Raw genomic sequence first — 20,859 nt, forward strand, 5'->3', positions numbered from 1 at the left:
ACATGAAAAGTGTGGTATACTTCTGATGTTAGATTTTCAATGTGAATAAGTGTAGTAGTAGTTTTACCAAAATGTTCTTCAATTCACACTTTTCTATCTGAGTTTGGGGCCAAGTCTGTAAGAGCTCATTTTTCTGATGTGGTTTCTTGCTCTCTCTCTTTCTTCCCTTCTCTCTTAGATGCCCTTTTTTCTCCTTGCTCCCTTTCTTTTTCTCTATTTTTTCTCAGTGCAGTGCTCTTCCAGTTTGTTTCTCTCCATTCTGTGGGCTACAGTAGTGAGAAAAAAAAAATCTGAAATCACAAATAATTCATCCAGTCTAAAATAACTTTTAGGAAAAACAATTTTGCGAAGTGCACTGTACTAGGTAATTTAAACTGTGTATAGCCATGACTGAAATTTACTGGATTATCAATCTTTGGGCCCTGATGCTTCTGCAAATACAAGCTGAAAATAACGTTATAACCTTAGACAAAAAAAAAAAAAAAATTCCAGAGCCTTTTTGTTTAAGTAATAGTTGACAGAGTTGTTTCATATGTATACGTATCTATATATATATATATATATATATGTTTATATACATAAAGACATACATTCTCCCTTTCCAGCTGAATCATCTATTATGCATTGAACAACTCTAAACTACTAAGCACTTTTTTGGCTTTACAAAATTTAGATGAAGACAAATAAGTGATTTATTTATTGATGTCAGCATTTCATCAATACATTCATACTCAGCAACAGTTTTATTCCCAGTTTTCATAGTTTTGCATGAGCTAAGATATATCTGTGATGCATATATATACACACACAAAAAATCCCTATACAATATATTAAGCTCTTACAGCTATTACAGATGAGTGAATAAGCTAAAGTGAGAAACAGGTGTATTTTGAAATAGACAAATAAGGTAAATTTTAAATCCATTTAAATTATTTTTAATTAAATAGGCAGCTTTTCTCACTTACAACCATTATTTTGCTGGGATACTGCAAGGGAAAGGGTTGCTGCAGGAGAAACCACTGTAGTACTAAGAGACACCTCTCAAATCTTACTTAAATTTACTGAGATTTATATTTCTGTTTAAGAAAAAAATAAACACCTTAAATAACAATTTTATTCAAATAATTGACTCATATTAATATTTTAAATTTATAAAGCAACTGAGCAGCTCCTATAGCTCCTGAGATTACAACAAAGAGGAAGGACATATGGTTAAGCAAAATTGGTGTGAAAACATTTGATTATTTAATATGCAAGTTGATTATTTAATTTGGCTCCACATTCTTACAGAACTGAACTTGCTGCCAAGAAAATCTCTGGAACCCTCTGCAGGTCAATTTTGATGCATTAAATCAGTGCAAGAAGAATCAGAAAATAATTATTAATCACTATCTGTGAAAAATCCGGTCAAAAATGTTAACATGATTGCAATCTTCATGTCTTCCGTTTCATTGTTATTCTGCAAGTATTTCTGAACATTTGGGAACTGCAAAAGAACACGCTGTTCAAAGTTATAAGGAGGGGAAATTGGGTAGGAAACTTGTTTCTAAAAAAGGATTGGCATGACTTTGTCTGCAGGGAGATCAATGAAATAATGCACTGTATTTAAATGCTTCATCCAAGAAAAAGAGAATAATATTAATTACAGCCTTTAGCTCTTTTCATGGCAATCCTTTGGTAATTATAGTTCAAGAGAAAGAACAGAAGTAATTTCAAGATGTGTTTCTTCATAAGATACCCAATTTTTTTTTTTCATTGGAAAGAGTGCATTTCAAAGGAGAACTTTGTTTTAAGTTAGATATGCACTGTTTGCACAGAAGTAATGAAATGAACTGTAATGATATTCCTGTAGTGTATGTTATCCTTGCAGCTACATCCATCGTGGCAAGCTTGCTTGTTGGTAATATGTTAAATGGCATCAACTTTGATGATACCTGCTGAAGATCTTACAATTATTGTTGGTGAATCTTAATGTGAAATTGTATGAGGTTTGTGGGTTTTGGTTTTTTTTCTGCTTTTTTTTCTTTTTTATTTAATACATGGAGTGCTATCTTAAAATGACACATAAAATTATTATGTAGGAACTTAAGACTCTATTAGAAAGAAGAAAATAAAGTCTTAAAGACCAAACTCAAGGCACAAGGAGATGATTTAAGTTAGAAAATGCATTTGAATTAGTACAAGTTTAAAATTTTATGCAGTGTGCCTCATAACACAAACATGTAGACAAACTTTTTAAAAAAAGAGACACCAGACTGCTAAACCCAATTGGGCATGTTGCTTACAAAAAAAAAAAAAAAAAGCCTCTCTGAATTTCATTTAGATGTCTCTGAGTTTCATTTAAGACCTGAGATACCTTGCTCACCAAATTCACTAAAGTTAGTCATTAAATAAGAATCTTGTCATGAAGAATAAAACAGCTGGATCCTCTGGTAATCTTCAGTTTTTAGAGAGCTGTTTAGAACTATGAAATTTCTATTAGAAATTTGAGCAGCTGAGTGTAGAGTGAAGATACCACTTCATTCTTGGGGTAGAGTGAAGATACATCTTGTGGCTTAACCCTTGAAGACAGCTCAGCCTCACACAGCCACTTGCTCACTTCCCTTCCAGCAGAACACAGGAGAGGCCCATGGATTAAGATACAGAGAGTTGCACTGGTAAAACAAAGCTGTTCGTGCAGGCAAAGCGAAACAAGGAATTTATTCACTGCTTCCCTTTGTCAGGGAGTTGTTTAGCCATTTCTGAGAAAAACAGGGATTCATCAGGTGTAATGGTTATCAGAGAAGATGTAGGCCATAACTCTGAATGTGTCCCCCCTTTTTCTTCTCCTTCTGTGGTTTTATGGCGGAGCATGATGTATGTATGGGTCTACTGGGGTCAGATTTCCTGGCTGTGTCCCTGCTTAACCTCTGGTGCTCCCCAGCCTGCTCAGTGGAGGGGCAGTGTAAGAAGCAGAAAGTGTCTAGATGCTGGGTAACCCCTGCTTAACAATAGCTAAGAACATCCCTGTGTTATTGAGACTGTTGTGGTCAAAAATCCAAAACACAGCATCTTTCAGGCTGCTGTGAATAAATTAATTCCCAGCCAAAACTAGTATACTACCTGAATGTTAAGTAAATGAGACAGAAAGCAGTGGTAGATGGTCTCCTGACATAGGCATTTGCTATAATAGTTAGACTTGAAATTGTTGTTATGAAGAATGCAAATGCATCCTAGCACCACATGAACTTCTCCAGACATAATTAATTGTCTAGCCCCAGATAGCAATCTGGGCTTTCACAACCAACTCTGAGAAGTACATGCTTTCAAAAGGCTATTTTAGCTGTTGTCTCTAGAGACTATTAACCTTTTTTTTGCTGCTGTTCCACTCATTTTCACAGCTGGGGCCTCACATTTGCTTTTCAACAGAAATCTGCTTTGGGAAAAAAACCCTCAAAATTAAAAAAAAAAAAAAAATCCTTCCACCCCACTCACTCAGCTGGTTCTGGCATTGCTTTTGTCATCCTGGTCAGAAAAAATTATCTTGGCTTCCAAAGTCTGTATTTTTTCAGGCAGGGGTTCAAGATATCATCTCCTAGAGATGAACTCTAGCCATTAGATTATTAGAACTATGTGTAATATTCAATTAAGATATTAGGTCCATATGTTTATAGATTTACGTTGACTGTGCCAGGAGGATTAGATGGCTTGCATCTTTGTTTAGTTTTGACAACATACATGCTTGAATCAAATTAAGATATTCTGGATTTATCCTGTGAGATCATCACATGGATTTTTTTTTCATCCAGACTAAATTTCTTGCATTAAGTTTTATTTTTGTTGGTTTTTTGCTTTTATTCAAGTAAAATGATTCAGAATTCTGTTTGATTAAAGAATTTTTCTACCTTTGCCTTTTTTTAAATTTTTCCATCTCTTCTTATGCCCTCCAGAAAGAGAAGAAAATAAATAAGAATTGAAAAAAATAAAAAAATATGTAATCAGCCTTTCATCTCCTTGCTTATTTTCACTCAGTGAAAAGGGTAGTCTAACATGTTTTATTTCCATATGAAAGTAATTTTTATGTTTGGATAACTATTGTAAATTTTTAAAGCTCAAAAATCAACACCCTTTTTTAATTCATTAACTGCTTTGATTAAGTGTAAGGACTTAAAGAGCACAGTTGCCTGTCTCAAACACTCCTTAGGCCACAGAAGGATGTTGCCATGAGATAGGCGCAGAAGGGAGCCACAGGCTGTTTCTATCCTGGCAGAGGTGAGATCAGGGTAGCAAATCCTGGTTAATGCATCCAGACAACAATTCCCTCTGTGATATCTGTGTAAAGAAGCAACTGCAAATACAAATATCACTGGTCAAACAAAGATCACCCCGAGTTATGGGATGGCAGATGTTTAAGATCAACAATGACCAAGGAAGCTCCCCCAAATATGCCTCTCTGGATGCCTGAAACTTGGATGGAAGATAAACTACAACAGCTGGGAACTCAAGATAAGATAAAGGTGGTACTGTTGTCAGAGCATTATCTGAGACCTAGGGGAAGGTAACAAAGCTGGAGGAGAAGCATGGATCACTGATAATGGACACAAAGAATGCAGAATTTATGGCTCAAAAGGAAAGCCAACTCAGCCACTGTGCTGAAACCAGCTCTGACTGGGTAAAAGACAATTCTGGCAGGCAGAGATTTTGACCATGGCCTCACAGCCCACTGAACCAAGAAACCCACTGACTCAGAAGAAGAGAAAGACTGAGCAGGGGGCTAATTAGCATTAGAAGGGAGGGAATCATTTAATCAATAGACTAAGAGAACTGTGTGAATAAGCATTAATTATCTGCTAAAATCTATAAATATTGCAAAGTTTTGAATGACCAGCCTCTCTCTCTTTCTCTCCTCCACCCCCTTTTCCTCTCCCCCCACCTCTTCTCTATTTCTTTCTATGTCTCTACCTCACACTTTATTGTTTAATAAAATGCATAGTATTAACTTTGGCATATGGTCTTGTTTCCACCCTAATTTGGACAGAATTATCTCTCAACAATTGGATCTAAACACTATGTCACACTTCTGAATGTATATTTCCACTTACATAGCAATCCTGAAAATGTCATTTTCAGTGGTAGATAAAAAAGGGTTTTTCTAACAGTTCACGAGGATTCTAAATGTTCTCTTTGATGATCCCAAGCAAGAGTGAAAAAGGCAAATGAAGATGCTCAAAATTTGATGATATTATCAATATAAAAATCAAACTGTATAAATTTCATGAGTTTTAAAAAATGTTATTTTTATTATTTTATTTTGATGACAAAATATTTTCATATTTTTTACCTTTTAAACTCTGTGAACAGAATCCCATGGCTGTTGGTCTAAGGAAAATGCACATTTCTTTTATTACAATTATAAAATTCACTTTTTATGTTTTTATGGAGTTTGGATGCAGAAGAAAAGTAGGACTCAGAATTGACACAAAAAACAATTTTCTTGGTAGTCCCCATATTGCTGTAACATTTTGTTTCATACAGATAGATTTTTCAGACAAACACATTTCAAAAGTACTTGGAGCACTTAAGTAATTCAAAAAATGTTATTTTGTAATGAAATCATATCTAAAGAATATATTTTTGAGATGGAAGAGGGGTTTTTTTCCCAGCTTTTATAGTATCACAGGGTATGATATGAAAGTATATCCCTAAGTGAACAATTGTGTTTTACCTTAGTCTGTGTGATGTTCAGGGGCTTTCTTACAGACAACTTTTCTCTTTCCCCCTGGATTTGTAGTCAACCCATTTTTTCACTAGGTCTGTTTATATTGTTAATGGTTCAAGGAGCATTTGAGTAGGTAAGAAGTTAATGATGAGACAAACATAAAAGCCTCGGAGCTTCTCTGTTCAGATAAGCATTGATGGAACTCTATTTTATGATGCTATTTTTATACTCACAACTAATCTTTGAAGCCAGTGAGCCTGAAACATGGCTTCCCATCCAGGATATTCCTGAAGATATTGCTACAGCACCTAACGTATCTATTGCAAAGCATGAACTGTTGTAAATAGAGATTGTAGTAGGAATAGTGTGAGATATCTGCAGTCTTTTTATCCACCTCCATCAAGATGGTACTGGTTTGTGTTGCAAGCTCATTATATTTGAAAATATCTCTCACTGCTTCCTTCCCTGTGCTTAGAGAAGCTCTCTAGCAGAAGATACAGAAAAGGATAGTAGGGAAAAAGAAAAGGAGTGTAGGAGAAAGTTAGAACTGTAGCTTCTACTACTGTTCCTTTTTAATTTTGTCTTTAATAAGGTGAGACACATCTTCTTTGAATCTATCCTTAGTTTTTCCTTAATCTGTGATTATGATTATTAAGTTTGATTAATAGTTTCTTATTTTGTTTCTGGTTGCTGAAAATAGTCTTTATTTTGAGGCACATTAAAACTATCCCTAAAATTTCCCTTATTTCCTTCAAGGTAAAGATGTACTCTATGGAAATCCTTTTGCCTCAACACTTACATTGCATATATTTATATACAAGCTAGTCACCCTGTTTGTCTTTTAGGCAATGGTTATAAACTGGCATGTCTAGAACCTGACTCATTCTGAGTAGATGCTTCTATCTGGTAAGATTAATCTTGATGTTGTAACCATATTACTCTGTATTATTTATAAAAATAATCTAAAAATGGAGAACAGTTCAAGTGTAGAAATATGTATGTGGGCAAAGGAATTCTGATTCTACATTACTTGAAAATAGGCAAGTATGTTTTGCATTTCATTTTTCCAGCACTCACAAGTGAATACAATTCTGGAAACAGTTTTAAGTGAAAAAGTATTCCTCAAACAACATAAAAGACAGTAATTTGCCTAAAACTTACTATGCAAAGACTTTATATACAAAGATTTGTATATATATATATACACAAAGATATACAAAACCACCTTGTATAGAAGTGTATTGAATAATATGGGCAGAGTATTGTGAAAATTAGTTCCTGGATTGTGGTTCCAATATTAGAATTGAAACCAGATCAAATCCAATAAGAAAAAGAGCTTTCTCTTAGTTTAAACTAGGATATTCATGATTTTGCTATCTACCATTTGACAACTGAAGAAATACAGTTTTACCTGTTTGTACAATTGTACCTTTGAATTTTCCCCCTGGAGTTTATATAGCCTTGAGTTCTTCATTCTTTCTGCAAAACTATCTCATTTTGGAATGAGTATATAAAAATATACCCGAATGCATACCTTGGCAAAGAAATTTTCAGTATTAAAATAAATTGTTAAGAGGGGTGATTTTATAAAAAGCACTGTGCTTTCAGTGCTGTACTTTCAGTGTACAGAAAAAAAACCTGTTAGGGTGACGAAGAATAGGTGATAGACAGAAAAAGAAAAACTGAGAGAGGCAGATATTTACTTTAATTCACCAGTATTTCACTATTATTTGAATGCTTACAGAGCCGTAGCTAAGGAAGAGGAAATTGTCAAAAAGTATATTACCAATCTTTGCATTTTTTATAGCTGTATTGGAAGGTATAATCTTGGGTATAAACTAACTGTGAAGAGTATGTGAAAATCAGAAAATAAGTTTAACATTGATAAAGGCAACACATAATGTTGTTTTTTTTCTTTTTTTTTTTTTAATGTGGACCAATACATTAAACACTCCTTTTTGTACTAAAACTGTGCTACAACTCAAATGAAAATACTACATAGAGCAAGCTAACAATAATGTTTCATAAATAATCTCAATCACTTGAATTTTCATTATTTAACAATTGTTTGGTATTCGGAAAGGCTATGTGTAAACAAGTTTATCTCAGTAAAACAAACAAACAAGAAAATAAACCCCTGTTTTTTGTTGAAAATGTCATCTAACTGGAACAAGCATAATGAGTTTATGCTAGTTTATTTGTTGTTGTTGTCCCCAAGATGTCGTCTGTCATTTCCTAGCAGTTCCTGGAACATTACAGATAGCAGTAGCATGCATTTAAACTTTTGCCAAATTCCACTGACATGGCTCAATGCACTGTAGGAGAGTACTGTTGAACGTTTGATGGTTTTGAGTCCTGTTTTTGTTGTACTGCTAAACCTTACCACTTATCTAATGTATTATAGTGCAAGAACAGCTACCAGTTTAGAAATGCAATATCATTAGAACGGACTAGTCTGACTCCCTGTCATCAAAAGGGTAGCTTCTGTGGTGGAAGATATGCATGTTCTTGACTATCTAGTCCCCCCATTTTATTTTTAGCAAAGAGCTGACTTGATTGCCTTGACAGTTTTCTAAACAGGTAGAAACATGTTACTGACTATTTAAGATTTTAAATACCAACCACGTTGTGGGCTGCATCAAAAAAGGCAAGATCAGAAGGTCAAAGGAGGTGATTTTCCACAGCAGGTCAAAGGAGGTGATATTCCACCTCGGTTCTGCCCTCAGGAGACCCTACCTGAAGTACTGCATCCAACTCTGGGGCTCTCAGCCCAGGAAGGACCTGTTGGAGCGAGTCCAGAGGAGGGCCCTAAAGAGGATCAGAAAGCCAGAACATCTTTTACATAAAGACAGGCTGAGAGAGCTGGCATTGTTCAGCCTGGAGAAGAGAAGGTTGAAGGGAGACCTCATTGAGGCCTTTCAGTACTTGAAGGGGCTTATAAAAAAGGTGGAAAGCAACTTGTACCTAGGCAGAGAGTGATAGGACAAGGGGGAAGGGTTTCAAACTAAAATAGGAGAGATTTAGGTTGGATGTTAGCAAGAAATTCTTTACTCAGGCAGTGGTAAAGCAGAAGAATCAGTTGCCCAGAGATGCTGCAGATGCTCCATCCTTGGAGGTGTTCAAGGGCAAGTTGGATGGGGCTCTGAGCAACCTGGTCTGCTGGCAGGTGTCCCTGGCCATGGCAGGGGGATTGGAACAAAATGATCTTTAGTGTCTCTTTCAATCAGACCATTCTATGATTCTCTGGTGGTTTTAATAGGACAAGGTGCAGCCACTGGAGCATGTCAAGAGATGACAGCCCAAGGTGGTGGCAGGAGAGAAGGGTTAAACAGGGCTGCAGCTGCAGACACTGACATGGGCTGGAGGTTTCAAATATCCTTTTGCTGTAACCTTTATACCCAAAAACAAGGGGACAGAGAAGTAAAGAAGTAAGAAAAAAACATAGCTGTGGAGAGGGAACACACATCTATTCTTTCTTATCTAATAAGCAAAAGATTGGATAGCTAGGAGTGAGCATAAATTCTGTAGTGTCTGCATCAGCAGCAGTCACAGGTTCAGCAACAGTGGTAAGTCTTTGTGATTGTAATGCTGCTGTGGAAATGGTGGTGATGATCTCCATGACTTCCTGTCTCAAAGACCAAGAAAGAGCCAGGCAGCTCCTTTCTTTTAGTAGGCACAACACAGTCTCAATATAGAAAAAACTGTGCAGGTACAGTCATTATTTCTGTGCTACGTAATGTTGGAGATTAGATTCTAGGTAGTTGTTTCCCTTGAATCAATACAGCTGTACTTATACTCTCCTCTCCTCTCCTCTCCTCTCCTCTCCTCTCCTCTCCTCTCCTCTCCTCTCCTCTCCTCTCCTCTCCTCTCCTCTCCTCTCCTCTCCTCTCCTCTCCTCTCCGTTTATGAATAATCAATATGCAGTTTTATTTATGTTTAACAGTGCAGGATGATCACCTAAATATTTTTATGCTTATAATTATCTCTGTCTTAAAAAAATATTTTGTCTTCTTCCCTTGACTGTATTCAAAACCACATTTTAGTACACTTGGTAGCCTGTGTGCTGAAGCTTGTCAACAGAGTTGCTGTATACTTCCATAGTTAAACTACTGCTATATCTTATCTAGAGTCTATTTTCATTTCCTGTTGCTACCTTTGCCTTATTCTCTGACTTCAATTTAACTTACAGAACATAATTCCAATATTTTTTTAAGTTGTGAAGAATATTTAGTTGTTTTTAATTTTCTCAGATACAATTACAAGGTAGTTTACAACTAAGCATAATTTTGATGTACAGTAGCTTTTTTTTTCCCCTCCAACTATCCCAAGAGATGAAAGCAGACCTTTAAAGATAAAAGTGAATTTAGAAATATAATGAAAGTATTTTTAATATCTTAGCTTTTGCCATAAGCTTTGCTATGTATCATGCAAATTGACTGCTTCTGCATGTTGTAACCATATTGTGCATTTTTCCCTCTTGGATAATGTGCTTTCTCCTACTTCAAAGAAACCTAAAATAATTGGACTTGTGTTATATGTAGGAAACCAGGGTGAAATTAATTGAAATTGATGTTAATTGTATTATTTTCTTAATTGCTGCAAATGTGGGTCAGCACTACCATGGACTTCACATAGATTTTAATAGAACTGTGAATTATAAGATATTTTTGGATTTGCTTCAAGCATTACGTTCTTAAAAAAATTAATGATTGAATCTCATATGTAATGCCATCCCAGTGAGAGTAGATTTTGAGTGGCATTTTATGAGTGGATATTCACTTTGGGAGTGTACAAGACATGCTGGGATTGTTGTTCTAATGAAGGAACTCAAAGTATGCTTTCTAGCAGACTTTCCTAGCTTCAGATGAAGAATCTTGTTACAGATGAAGAACAGGGCACGGTTCAGTTGTTAGCAGAAAGGTGTGTAGTGACATTTCCTTGGGGGGCTCACTGTGGTATCCAGTTGCTGCTCTAGAAGATCAGCCATTGCCCTAAAGACCTATGTCACACCTCTCAACTGCCTGTGAGAGCTTCCATTGCCTTAGGGCATCTGAAATGGCATTATTCATCTGTGTCTAATGGAGATGAGAAGTTGTAAAGGAGATTTCAATTACTCCAAGTAATGTGGGTAAATGTTCATGCAAGATACAAGCAATAAATTAGATGTCATCAATAAAATGCTTCTTGGAAAAATTAATCAGGCTACCACAAGAAAAGAATAACTTTTTCTCCTGTCACAGGACTGAGATGTAATATCATGAAAAACAAAACCAAAAAAAAACTAAAAAAAAATTCTCATGGTTTACTCAGAAGTAAAATTCTCATAGGAGAAAAACAGTGCATGTGAAACTCTCAACAGTGAAGTGTAAGGTAGTAGAAAAAGCTGTGAAGGAATTTATGTAGTTATTTCAAAAACTACATTTTTAAAATGTACTACTATTTTACTAATATTTAATTATTTATGTAATTGCTATTTTTAAAATATGAAAAAAGTGGTTAAAAGAATAAAAGAGAAAAAAAATTGCATGAAGATTTTTCAGGACACTTTTTAAAATTTTCAGAAAAAAAAAATTCTTAATTTTACTGTCACTTTCTACATGAATCCAAAAATAATTTGAGGAAAATAAATAAAACCCCAATAGCATAAATATGGAAAAGTATCAAAAGTTCATTATCAGAGAAAGATGGCTAAAAGAAAGATATTTCAAAAAGGAAAAGATGTATTCAATTGAAGAGAGCATGAACTCTAGAACTGTAAATGTGTATGTTTAGCAATGTATGCTGTTACCATACTTACACTTCATACATGTATGAAAACATCAGTAAAACAGATGTTAAAAGATTTTGAAAAATATCTGATCCAAAATGCAGATAATTTGTTTGAGAAGGAAGAAAACTCTCAGAGATTTCATACAGCTTTAAAATGACTAAGGTACAACAGGAAATTTTAAAACTTATATCTCATTGTAAGTTCACATATGAAATTATTTATTACACTAATAAAAACAACAATTATCACTTTATTTAAGTAGAAGAAGAGTGTAGTCAGTTTGTATATATTTCTAAAGAATTCTAGGCATGGTATAGGGAGGGTACAGGCTGTAGCTCCGACTAACAAAATCTTCAATAAAGAATGTGCTTTGTTCATATTTTTCACCTGTACTTATGGTTTAGCTGCAAAAGGGGAATCTATATCAAATCTTCTGGAGCTGCTTTTAGGACATAAGCGGATGCATAAGACAAAAACATCAAAACTACAGGAATTACGTGACCATTAACCTTACTTTAGCCCCTGAGAAGATAATGGAGCAAATTGTTCTGGAAACCATTTCCAAACATGTTAGGACACGAAGGTGATGGGTACTGGGGAAATTCATCATGAGTGCTGGGTCCACGTTTATGTTCCCTGCTGCAAGAGACATGCACACACTGCAACAAGTCCACAGAAGGGCCCTGGAGGTGATTTGGTGAGTGAAACATCCCTCATACAAGGAAAGTCTGAAAGATCTTGGACTGGTGAGGCTCGAGAAGAGAAAATTCAGGGGGATCAAGGTGTTTGAAGACTGCTGGAAAGGTATAAAAAAGACAGAGCCAGATTCTTAGATGTAACAGGATGAGACAATGGGCAAAAACTGAAATATGGGGCATTTTATGTGAACATAATAAAATATTGTCTTTTTGTCAGGATGGTTAAACAGTGGAATGCAGATATTAATTGTTAGTCTCTAATGCTGAATAATCAAATCAGAATGTCACATTTATTTTTTGGTTCCATTGTGGTAATGCCAGATTTTTCAGTCAACATTTATTATATGTATATATATATATATAGTTAATTTTATAATTTTATATTTATAATTTATAGATACTTAAAATTGTTATGATCTAAAAGTAAATATTTATACCCTCTTTTTGATGTTTTTTTTTGCTTGTTTACATTCTCTAGGCCCAAAGGCTGGTCACATCTCTTTGAAGCATGGATGTCCTGGAGTACAACAGTGTGTTGTCAGCACCAAGAGTTTTCTGTAGGAGGAGTTTGGTGTTCAGGGGAGTCTGATGCTCACTTAAAGTCTGAAAGCTGCACACTGCAGCTTCCACCAGCCATTACTAAGCAGAAACATTTTCACTTGGTTTCTGATGTCTGCATTATACGTGGTATTCACAGATTTTTAGCTATAGGCTGCGGCAATGGTCACTGGACCCCTAGGCAATATCTAAAATCAGGTCAGACAACCACAAACACTGACAAGCCCTTAGGCCCACCACTGCCTAACAAGTACAAAATCTATGGCCCTTTATTATTAATGTCAAAAATCATATTTACCAGTTGCTTACTTCACACTATTTCTTTCCATAAACATTTAGTGCTTCCATAGACTTAGATTTTAGGCTCTTAGGATTCATGATCTTTTGAGGTGAGAAAGGTCTTGTACAAGGTAATAGTCTGCTAAGGGTTCATGCAATTTTTCCCTCAGGATTGCCTCCAGAAAATAGTTTTCTAAGCAGGAGGACTCAAAAACTACTTATTTAACTGGTGCAAAGGTCAAACCAAGGCTTGAAACAAACTGACACAGTCTGAATAACAGAATGATCTATTTTAACAACTATATGTGCCTGAGATTTTAAAGGGTCTGCCCTTCCTCTTGCTCTGGTTATTTCTTCTTTTGTCCTTTTTCTTTAAAGTCCAGAGTCTGTTACACATTGTATCTTGATTCCTAACTTATAACCTATGAACTGATACTTCTGAAGAAATAAGGCTTGTGATCTCAAGCTGAGGTGTTGCTTTTACACATCTGAACATAGGAAACTTGATCAGAAAAGCTTAGTTCCCACTGTTGGCCTTGGCATTATGAGGTTTGTTCAGGGGTGTTTGTTCTTAGTGTTTAGCACTGGGGGTTTAAATACAAAGAGGAAACATTTGTTTTGGTTGCTTTTTTTCCTCAGAACCTTAATTGTCCTGAGCCTTACTTAAAAGATGTCAGAGCCAAAATTGGTCACAAAGAGTGGGTTCTTTGTCAGAGATCACGATATAGGAGTATAAACCTCAAGAAAGGAAAATAAGATTTCTCTTGAATGAAACAAGTTAAAAAAATGGTTGTCTGGAAGATATTTAAGCAATTTTAAAAGTGGCATCACATTTAAATTTAAAATTTTGTATTCTTGGGGTTTGCCTTCTCCTTGTTGTTTTTCTCTTGGTTTTAGATATTTCTTGCTAAGTAGTGGTTTCATGTCTAGGGACTACTTCTACTGAAGGTATTCTGATCAGAAAAAGCCATTGTGTTACATGAGCAGAAAATATTCTGTGTCAGCAACTGATCCTGCTCAGGGGACCATTCATAGTGCTAGCCATTGATCTTAGCAGCACCCCCGACCCCTTTTCTATGTCTTTCTATTTCTCTGTCTCAAATTTACTGTTAAATAAAATCCATATTATTGACTTCAGCATGTGTTTTCGCTTGTGCCCTAATTTGGGCAGAGTCACCTCTCACTGGTTGGATCATAACAATAGTACAAGATATTCTTACAATAATTTTAGTGTGTTTTTATTATTTACAGGTATTTAATTGGATTGCAAGTGAGAGTATCAAAGGATTTTTTTAACTGCTATTGCTGATACAATGTCCATTAAGCAACTCAAAAAAATTGCATTTGCTATTTTTTTTGTATTTCATACAAAAAATACAGGTATTTTTTGCCATTTAAAGCAATGGATGCTCCTGTGGTGAAGACTATAAAATTTACTGGTGGGGATAGAAAAGAAAAAGGACTAAAACCAATTGTGTTTGCATACAACAGTGAAAATCTCTGAGGAGTTAGCATTACACGAATACCCTATTTTAACAAATTGCTTGATGTTCATGTGGTGTAGAAGGAGGTTGGACTCAACCTTTAAGGCCTTTTCCATCTTAAACAATTCTGTTCTACGATTTGTTTTTGGTTTGTTTAGTTTTTGTTTGGTTGGTTGGTTTTGTTGATGTTGGTTTGTATGTTTGAGTTTTTCATTGTAAAGGCCATTTACCTGGTGTCCTTAGAAGAACAGACAGTTTTTGTTCACATAGCCTTATAATATCTATCTGTAAATAATCACAACAACAGAAAGAAGTAGAGCCACTGACTTGCTCCTCCTGTACCCTGGAGGGATGGGGAGGAGAATCAGAATATCAGTAAAACTTGTGGGTTGAAATAAGGCCAGTTTAATAACTGAAATACAATAAAGTACAATATAATATTGCTAATAATTACAATGAAATGGGAAACAGCAGAGAGAGAAAAAGAGCAAGAGAAAATTCAAGAAAACAAAAACCCCAGTTGATGCCTAATACCGTGGCTCACCCCCTACCAACGAGTCCCACCAGTCCCCAAGCAGTTCACGGCCTGCTTCTCCCAGTCAGCATACTGAGCCTGATGTTTTATGGTGTGAGAAATCCCTCTGACCACTTCAGATCAGCTGTCCTGGTTATGCTCCCTCCCACCTTCTTGTATCCCTGCTCACTGGCAGTGCATGGGCGATGAAGAACTCCTTGATTTATTTTAAGCGCTACTGAGGAACACCAAAAACATTGGTGTGCTGTCAACATTGTTCTCATACTGAATCCAAAACACAGCACTATGCTGCCTAGTAGGAGGAAATTTAACTCTATCCAAGCCAAAAGTAGGGCAGCCCTCAATGATACATGTGTGTATGAGAAAGCTTTTCCCTGACAGTCTACGTTTTGCTGTCTCAGCTCAATAAAGAAACACCACCAGTGTCATTTTTGATCTCAGTGACGTGTCCAGTGCTCAAACACCCCAAGCAGCCTTATAGCACTATACTAGATTCAATTCCAACATGTCAAAATCTTCCTTGTACTGCAAACCCTTGATTGCAGGGTTCAGTACTTCAGGTGGCATCTGGTAGCAGCTGGCTTCCATCTTGTTAATGCAGTCCAGCAGGTGATTGCCTTTCTCTTTTTGCTGCATGAGATTATTGATGACTCATGTTTAGCTTCCTCTCCTTCACATTCCTATGCTTTTGCAGCAGCCTGCTTTCTAACCAGCAGGAGCCTAGTCTTCATGGTTGCACTGGAATTATTCTATCCAAGGGCAGGTCTTCCCATTTGCTTTTGTTGAATGTGATGACATTCCTCCAGCCCATGGATGTCCCTCTAGGTAGCAGCTTTCTGCATCATATCAGCTGCTCCCTACAAATGGCTATTGTCTTTGGACTTATTGAGGCTTTCTGTCCCACCTTTTTGGTCTTTAATTACATTGCAAAGTCAACAGAGCACATTTTCTCTCCCTTGAAGGCTATCAGACAGACCTTGCTTCTTCTTTGTCAGCTGTTCCTATTCACTTCCTTGTGCTTCCTGCAACAGGGAATAGCTTACAGAGGAGTGTGGCAGACCGATGAGCCTCTAGTCCTTTAAGATTTTCTTCTTCCCCCTCTTAAAGAAAAGAGTGGAAATTTATCTTGAGATACTTCTCTGTTCATACTTACCATAACATAAAAGAAAACTACGGAAATTACAGCCATGGGATAATTTCCATTAAATATCCTGCCCACAAAAGCAAATGTGATTTACAGGAACAAAAATAATTCAGCTTCTCTAAGATTCCATGTTTCATCATATTGCTTCTCATTTATAAAAACTGTAACAACTTCAAAGACTTGTTATGCTTCTTGTAATCTTCTCTAATCATCAGCAGCCAGAATTCTTAGTGTCCTGATAGGCACATGACTGCTGCACTACACATGGGGAGAGACCTCTGTCCACAACTCTTCTTTCAGGATGTCATTGGTTTCTGCCTTTTTTATTTCCACATTGACAGTAATCAACCTTACCTTTTTCACACACCAGCATCAGCAAGAGCATAACAACCTTCAGATTGTTCCAGAGTGCTGTCATATTCCTGACAGAATGAATTTACAATAAACCATGATCAGCAAAGACAGTGGTCAGAATTCAGCCTCACTTATACTGAAGAAAATCCAAAGCCAGCTGAAATGAGTTAAAATGTGATCAGGTGACATGGAACTACATTCTCACATGGTAATAGAATAATTTTGAACCCTGAAATATAATTCTTTGAGTTTATGTTTTGAAATATTAAATTTGAAATATTATTGACCTTTGTCAGTCTAGCTGATGCTTGGCAGTATCTACCTGTCCAGGAGCACATACTGCACTGTTTAATAATAAGTGGGAATTTCAATGATAGTATTAAATGATTCTTTCTCCCTCTCTGGAAAAAAAAAAAAAAAAAGAAAAAAAAGAAGAAAAGAAAAAAAAAAGGGCAGGTAAAATACACATGGATCTAAAAATCTAAAAAATAAAAACAAGGTAAGGAGAAATTTTCCAGCTTAAGGACTACTGTGAATCTGACCCTATACTAGCTTTATGTTGCTAAATAATTAAGGAGAGTATTTGGTTCAGAGCAAATACTTAAAATTAATGAAGTCCAGCACTCATTAATCCTGTTAGAAAGAAGTGGCTTAGTAAGGACTCTAAGGTTTTTTCTTTCTATTAAATCCATAGCAAACATCAATATTAAATCCTATATGCCATTTAAACCCCCAGAATTTGTCTGTGGACATATCATGTGCCTGTGCCTGTGCCTGATTATCAAAAGTAATTGAGAGTTCTAATCAGTTTTAAGCATGAAAAGGATGCCTACAAAACACAAATACAGAACATAAGTAAAGTTCAGCTTTTTTTGGTTCTTATTTCAATTTTTATTATTATTGTTATTCATTGATTATTATCTATATATTTTTTTATTCTGGATGTGTTTTGTCTAGCTGAAATGGAGTTCATTATCCCCACAGCAGCTCTCACAGGTCTGTGCTTTGGTTTGGTAGCTGGAAAGGTGTTGGTGACACCACAGTGTTTTGGCTCCTGCTGAACAGGGCTGACACAGCCTCAGCACTGTTTCTCCAACACTTCATCCTCAGAGAAGTCTGTGCATGGGCAAGATGTTGGGAAGTCATATAACCAAAACAGCTGAATCAAAGTGGCCAAAGGGGTTTTCCATATTGTATGATGTGTTCAACAATAACAGCTAAGATAAAGGAGGAAAAAGGATGGGGGAGAGTAATTTATCATTTCTTATTTACAGCATTTTTCCTCTGGAGCAACCATGACATGTGCTCAAGTCCTGCTTCCTGGGATGTGGCCAGACATTGCTTCTGATGGGAAGAAGAATAAAATTTTGGTTTTATTTTCCTTTGTTTGTGTACTCATGAAGCTCACTGCTGTGTTAGTAAACTGCCTTTATCTTGACCCGTAAGGTTTTTTTCCCATCGTATTCCCTGTGCTGATGAGGAAAGGAGTAATAGAGTGGCTTGTTGGGTGCCTGACATCCAGCCAGGTTCAAACAGCTACTAGGGGAAAGTAAAATGGTATTTTTTGAATACACAACATGCAGCATGTAGAGTTAGGGACTGATAATATTTCTAGTGGTACTGTAGATTTTCAGGAAAGTCAGTTGGGCAAGAATCTATCATTTTTATCAAATGTACATAAGTCATAAATTTTCACATTCAATTCTGTGTTAGAGTTTAATTAATTCTTGTCAAGCTTTAGGTACCGGTGATGCAGGCAGGCAAGCAGAGTTGGTAGAAAGAGGTCAAATAATTGAGATTATCCCAGAGTCAATCCTTTGCAGAAAAGAGAAATTTTAAAATTATGAGAGGTAAAGAATAGCGCTATACCTTTGAACACAGATCCAGGACCTATAGAGTCAGTTGATATATTAAGGAATTTAGTTCACAACTTTTAGGGATGTTTTAGGGGACCTTTTGAGTTTTGACAAATTCAGAAGTTTACAATTTCTAAAGATTCTAAAGGAGTGAACATTTTATCCCTTGGAAATGTTTAAGGTCAGGTTGGATAGAGTTTTGAACAACCAGATCTAATGAAAGCTATCCCTGCCTATGACATGATGGCTGGAACTGGTTGATCTTTAAGGTACCTTCCAACTCAACCTATTTTATGATTTTTCTACTATTCAGTAAACTCTAAAGTGAGCTAATGTAATTATAAAAAAAAAAAACAACAAAAAAACCCACAAAAACAAAAGAATAAAAAAAATTAAAGATATTAAACATAAATAAAATTAAGGAAATTAAACATCTTCTACAAAAATATTTAATTTAGAAAATTCAAGTTTTCAAGTAAGAAAAGAGTTCAAGTATGAGACCATAACAGTACAACAGAAATTAATAAAATATATTTCTATTCATAATCTAAGTATCTAATAATGGAGGTTTAGTCTTGAAAATATGAAAATTTTCTCCTTAATTAAATTCTGAAAAGGTCAATATAGCTTAGGCTAAATTCGGTTACTATTCATGGGTATCTCCTTAAGTAGAAATATATGGTTAGTCTTTTCCATTTTCTTTGCTTTTCCACTGCTGTTTTTTACTTTGAAAAATCCCACTATGTGCTACTGGTATGCCTTTTTACTCCACTCTATAATAGAGATTACTCTCAGTCAAAAGATGAGAAGGTGGTGATGTTGATTTCAGATTCTCACAATGATAAGATCATTAGGTTTTGACAATAATTTTTCTGATCCTACAAATGGTAGAGAAATAATGCAAAATCTAATTATATATATTTCAGTCGGACTTATAAGTGAAAAAATTGCCAGAGCTATTTACAGTTTTACCACAGATATGTATCTGCTCTCATCACTCCATCAATATTTTTATTCTATATACAAACCCTATTCTATAAAAATACAAGTATTTCTTATGATCACAATGATGATAAATATTTTATGCATATGCTCTTTAAGGTACTCAAAATCCCTGATTCGAGGACCTATGGTGAACAAAGCAAACATAAAGTAGAGTAGAAGCTGTGATATAAGTATGCTTCTAGGTTAAATAGTTCTAAAATCTTTTGCTTAGTGAACCCAGTTTCAAACTTTCACTTCCTGCCACAGGAAACAGCAGAAACTAAATGGTATTGTCACACATTTGAGAAAAAAAACTCCTAGAACTTCACCTTCAGAAAGCTAATTCTGGTTAGGATTAATTTCAAAGCAATGCTTAGAGCTTTAAAATTTAGCCTTCAGAATCTGCGCAAGGATCACTTTGTAATCAGTGAGAGGAAAAGAAACATCTACAGAAGAAATTTCAGGTTGTTATAAGACAGACAGCTACCATAAATTAGATGTGGAGGAATTTATTCCTCTCCTTTGGCCATAATGAGAGCACAGGATAACTTAAATGGCAGCTGCTAGAGATCTAAATTTAGATGAAATTGCTCTGTGCCTTTTTACATGCCAGTAAGTTTAAAAGGTTCTTTTCCATTAAACTCAACTAACTTTAAAGCCCATTTCAAGGAATAAAATGCATCTACTCTTTTGTACTTAATCATTTTTGTCAGGACTAATAAATTAAACACATCCAGGACCATTTTGCGACACTGAAGCCAGGTGCCACAGAAAGGTTTGCGCCCATACTATTGAACTCTGTCCCTGGATAAGTGTACCCACAGCCACCCAAGAGCGACTGGACTCTTGCCAGGGTGACAATGCAGAGCTGTGCCTGGGGTTGTTGCCACTGGCTAACCAGGAAAACAGCCTGTCACAGCACCTGCAAACAAGGTGACATTGGCTTATTTTATGAAGTGATTACCTTCTTGTCTCTCAATGCACTTTATTGACGGCGTATAAAATACAAAATTACCAATACATTGACAGACTTCATTAGTAGCAGGGCTTATTTTGATATTTACCCATGTAACTATTATGTCCAACTTAAGTGAAATGGATGACATGAAATGAAATTAATATGAGTTAGGAAGAATAGCAATAAACAAGTGTTTTCTTAGTACCCCTGCCATTGGTTTTCAGGTGCTTAAATGGATTGCTGAAGCAGTGTGCAGATATATTCATTCAGTATTTCAGAGCTCTATAAAGTATTGACACCCTATTCTTTCTACCCTTCTGCTCTGAGGTTTTAGCTCACTGTGCTGGTTTGGGATGGAGTAATTTTTTTCACAGTGGCTAGTATAGGTCTGTAGTTTGGATTTGTGGTGAAGACAGGGTTGATAATATAGAGATGTTTTTGTTGTTGCTGAGCATGGGAGGCTGGAAGGAGATACAGCTGGGACAGGTGACCCAAACTGGACAAAGGGATGTTCCAGACCATATGGCATCATGCTCAGTAT

Source organism: Molothrus aeneus, chromosome 2, assembly GCF_037042795.1.
Source record: "Molothrus aeneus isolate 106 chromosome 2, BPBGC_Maene_1.0, whole genome shotgun sequence".
NCBI classification, from domain to species: Eukaryota; Metazoa; Chordata; class Aves; order Passeriformes; family Icteridae; genus Molothrus; species Molothrus aeneus.